This window comes from Pteropus vampyrus, unplaced genomic scaffold, assembly GCF_000151845.1.
Source record: "Pteropus vampyrus isolate Shadow unplaced genomic scaffold, Pvam_2.0 Scaffold32, whole genome shotgun sequence".
Lineage (NCBI taxonomy): Eukaryota > Metazoa > Chordata > Mammalia > Chiroptera > Pteropodidae > Pteropus > Pteropus vampyrus.
In genome coordinates this window covers 218,444-223,545 of record NW_011888813.1, presented here as the reverse complement: position 1 = coordinate 223,545, position 5,102 = coordinate 218,444, and the positions used below count along the sequence as shown (strand labels likewise).

At 45.2% G+C, this 5,102-nt stretch overlaps 1 pseudogene; it reads left to right on the top strand.

Annotated features, from left to right (window-relative positions):
• The first annotated feature begins 4,565 nt into the window (after positions 1–4,565).
• LOC111737956 lies at positions 4,566–4,684 on the top strand (annotated as a pseudogene).
• Positions 4,685–5,102: the final 418 nt, after the last annotated feature.

Below are 5,102 nucleotides of genomic sequence, written 5' to 3'. Positions count from 1 at the left end.
AGACTTCAGGCTCCAGGGAGGGACACCAGCTGGAGTTCTGTCTTACAGAATATCTTTAAAAGGGAGATTGTTGGAGCTCTCCCCCTTAGCCCATTGATTTCTGGGTGTTTATTCATGGGATACAGTAAAAGACAAAACCCTGGGCAGAGGCTCTGGGCGTGGAAGGGGTCAGGGCTGGGGAGCAGTACTGAGGGCTGGGTTGCAATGTGAGAAGTAGCTAGGCTGCTGGAGGTTAGCATGAGCAAGGGCTGGGGCACCAACACGGACATTCTGTGTGTTCTTGAGAGTTCTATCTCCCTCTCGCGTACCTACTCAAAGCCTTGTGGTGAATCGGGGAGGGATGAAAATCCCAACAGATAACCTGTTCCTAGCTGGTAAAGAGCACAGGAAGCTGCATGACACGATCAAGGATTGGCGGGGGAAACTTAAGAGTTGTGATGCCCAGACTTGATATTCAAAAAAAACCAACTTATAATAATCTTTGGCTATCCAATATATATATAAGGAGGATAAAACAGGAAATGATGAGTTATAAAATATGATAACTACTGGTCTACTAACTAATTGTTAATTTAAAATAATTATTGAACATTTCCTAGGGTTCAGGCCCTGTGCCAGGTGCTGGGGTTAAGGCTGTACAGTCGCCTGGTAGAATTTACAGTCTAGAGGTGAAGGCCTTGAACAAACAATTATATAGTATGTACCTGATCTCAAGTGAGTTCTGATGAAAGTGAAAGAAGCAAGTGCCAAAGCAGGACTGTGTTTGAATATCAAGACAAAAATCATGGCTACAGAAGAAATATGCAACTTTAACGTAGACAATGAAGACAATGACGCTGTTAGAGATTTTGCTTACCTTTGTTTCGTCATTAATTCGCATGGAAACTGCAGCCAAGAAATCAAGGGAATGCTGAGACTCAGAAGGTCAGCAATGGAAGAATGTGGAAAGATCACCAAGAGCCAAGTTGTGTCATCAGAGACTAAGGCTAAGATCATTCACACCCTCGTATTCCCAGTTACTATATATGGTTGCTAGGTAGTGAAGAAGGCTGATAGGAAAAAAAATTGATTCATTTGAAATATGTTGTTGGAGGAGAGCTCTGTGGATACCCTGGACCACTAGAAAGATGAACAAGTGGGTTCTAGTGCAAATTAAGCCTGAAGCATCGCTGGAGGCAAAAATGAAGTTGCCTTACTTCAGGCACATCATGAGAAGACAGGGTTCTTTGGAAAAGACAATAATGCTGGGAAAAATAGAAGGCAGCAGGAAAAGAGGAAGATCAAGCATGAGATAAATGGACTCCATTAAAGAAGCCATAGGCAGGAATCTACAGGAGCTGAGCAGGGCTGTGGAGGACAGGACACTGTGGACATCACTCCTTCATAGGGTCGCCAGGAATCCGAGCAGACTCAGTAGCACATATCAACTGATATTTCTGTGGAGTCTGTGACACTGCCGATACATATGAGTTAGGGAGAATGTGTGTGTGTGTGTGCATGTGCATGTGCACATGTGTGGGGTATTCCAGGCAGAAATAAAAATGGGTGTAAAAATACTGAGACAAGAAGGAGCAGGGTACATCCAGGGAACTGAAAGATGGTCCGTTCTTCCTGAGAGAGTAGGAGGGTGGATAAGATGAAGCTGGAGAGTAGGTAGGGGCTGGCTCTTTAGGGCTTCTTACTTTATCCTCAGAAGAGTGGAAATAAAGAAGAGAATGATCAGATTTGCATTTTGAAAGCTCGCACTGGCTGCAGTGTGCTTCGACAGATTGCACGGGGGCACAGGATGGGTCAGGAGGAGATGAAGGGAAGCCAGTTGGGAGGCCACTGTAATAACTCTGGAGTAAGGTGGTGGTGGCCTGAACTAGGGAGACAGAGAGAAGTGAAAGGCGTGGAGAGAGAACTGGGATTGCCAGGCCTGCCCAGGGACCACAGCTCCAGGGGTTTGTAGGCTCCTCTAGTGAAGAACTATGATAATTGTCAGGACCTTGGTAACTTCCTGGGTGTGGAACTGTAGGTGAAGTGATTGTAATAACTACATTTGGCAGCAGGCTAGCTTGGACCTTGTTAGAAGTGATATTCACCTGGCACATGTTTTTGGATTTGATACAGTTATAGTAAGCTGGTTCTTGTCATGACCATCCCAGAGCTATGTTCTCGAATTAACAGACCTGTGACGATGACAGCACTGAGCTCTTTTAATTTGGTGTCGTCTTTATAGATAGAATGGCTAAGGATGACGGGGAAGTATATATGATGCTCTAATACAATGCCTTCTGACCTGGTTTCAGGTAGGGATCCTTCTCCCAATCTCCATTTTTCGATGGGCTGGTGTTAGTGATGCCTCTTGGCACAGAGCCCTGAGGGGCGTGAAAGGAATGGCCTTAGGATTCATAGACACGGTGCATAGCTGCAGACATGATACTGGCCCATAGTAGGCATTCTCAAGGTGCTGGGGAGAGAATGACAGAAGAAGGGAAGCTGACCAGTGACAACTCTATCTTGGATGGAGAAAACTTTGAGAGGGGGAAACTCAAAACTTTATCTTAGGGGTGCCCAATCTTTAGCAGTGGTAACTTTATTTTGGGGTGCCCAATCTTTAGCAGTGTTCCCCAACCTTTTTGGCACGAGGGACTAGAGTGTTCCTATGAGAATCTAATGCCTGATGATCTGAGGTGGAGCTGAGGCGGTGATGCTAGCACTGGGGAGCGGCTGCAAAGACAGATGACACTTCACTTGCTTGCCCTCCACTCACCTGCTGTGTGGCCCAGTCCTGGTCTGCGGCCTGGGGGTTGGGGACCCCTGCTCTGGGGTCTCTGAACCTTGGGTTCCTATTGAGTCATTGTACTAATCTGCTTGGACAACTGTAACAAAACACGCAGCCTTGGGTGTACATTCTCTAGAATTTGGACTTGAACTTACTGGAGACTCAGAATATGTCACCACTAGGTGAACTATGATAAACATGATGATGAAAAGGCATCTAGCTACTCTGTGTCACAGATTTCCCAGGATCATGAGATATTGTCTTTTAGGAGTTTAATCTTTGCTCACTTTACTCACAATGCAAGTATACAGTTGATCCTTGAACAATACAGTTTTGAACTGCATGGATCCACTTTTATTTGTTTTTTTTTTCTATAAATATACAGTCCCACCATGTCCCCAAGTTTCACATCTGCGGATTCAACCAACCACAGGTCAAAAATAGTATTTTTGGTGGCTGGCTGGGGATCCTTGGATGCGGAGGTCTGACTCTACGTATTGTTCTATTCCATTTCATATCAGAGGTTTGAGCACCTGCAGGGGTCCTGGAACCAATTTCCCTGTAGAAAACCAAAAGATGACTGTAGTTAAATTTTTGAGGAGCCAGTAGGCTTTCTAACTTTTTTGAGCATGGCATGCAATGAAAAATAATTTTAACAGGACTGCCTACTGTGCATATATGACTGAAACCTGAGCTTCAACAAACATGTGATGCGCATTGATATTTTTAATTCTGTTCCACTTCATACTATTCCAAGAAGTCTTGATGCACCAAATTGATCCTAACCGAGGTGAAGACCCTCCCTGTACTAATTGAGGAAGGCACTGCACTGCCTTAGACTACTATTCAGAACCACGAAGTTGCATATCCAAAAATGGCAGAGCTGGCTCTAGAACCCTGGTCACCAGGGTCCAAGTCCATGGTGCTCTCCCTGCATCATCCTGGGAGGCCTTTGTGTGGGTCTTGGCATCTGTGAGATAACCTCTTCCCGGGAGGTCACAGAGGTGACGGCTGTGCAGAAACAGTGTATTAAGGGCCCCCCTTGCCTCACTGAAGACCACATGCATGATGCCAGCTGCTCTCCACAGTGCCTTGCTCAGGGTCAGGCCCAGGTGCTGCAGCACCATCAGCTCTGCCCTGCAGTCTGGAGTTCTCATCGGGGAGGGCATCTGGCTTCATTTCAAGCTCGTCCACATGCTTGGTTAGGCTAGTGATCTTTTGCATATATTGAACAATTATTTTCTCATCACTTTCCAGCTGTTAGAAAAATGTGCATTAGACTGATGGGTTGGGTAAGGTGCTCTGAGTCAGCCAACCTCAATCCCAGGTCTTTGCTTCTGGGCTGTCGGTCTCATGGATTCATGCTCTGTTATTTTTGCCAGGCTTCTCCCCTCCTCCATTCTTCGAAGTCTATCCAGCTGAAGCCCCACTTCCGACATAATTTCTTCCCTGCCTGCTCTGCCCTCACTAATTCTTCCCTTCTCTGGAGAACTTATTGTCCCTACTATGCGTGTTACATGTCTCAGAAACTGTTCTGTTCTATATTACGTTGTATATCATGAATGCAGAGACCTGGGCTTGCATTCAGGAGCCACCACTTCTTAACTATTTTTCTTGAGCAAGTCACTTAACCTCTCTGTTCCTGTTAGTAAATTGCCACCTTTTAGGGCTGTTATGAGGACTACAGTAGGTAATGTCTATAAATGTCCAACATATTTTATGGCCTTTATGAGCCACTCAACAAAAATGTTCAAGTCCTCACCATGTGCAGATACTATGCTTTCCTAATTAAAAAGTTAAGAATGCCCGTGCTACCTTGAACAAGCCTGATCCCATCTGACCTCAGAAGCTAAGCAAGGTCAGGCTTGGTTGGTACTTGGATGGGAGACCACCTAGGAAGACCAGGTGCTGTAGGCGTAAAAAATAAAAAATAAGGGTTGTAAGCTGACAAGTTCCTTGCAATCTGTGAGGTCAACCAAGGGTTGCCTTGCCTAAAAAAAAAAAAAAAAAAGAAAAGAAAAAAGAAAAAAAGTTAAGGATGCTTAGGGTCGTGTTAAGGACTGTGTAATACAGCAGAAGAAATCCTGGTCTCTGCCTCTGGGGTTTATAATCAAGTTGGCAGGCCAGTTAAACTCATGTGATACCAGGCAGTGTATGATTAAGTGCCAAAAGGGGACTGATCTGAAACAGAGGTTAAAGGAAGTCGGAATTGCGGGGGTGTGAGGAGAGCAAGCGCCAAGAAAACCAGGATTTTGCTTTGTTCAGTGCTGTTCCCAGTGTCTGGAGCTGTGTCTGACACCTGTGGGTGCTCAGTATGTAAAAGTTATGAATTACT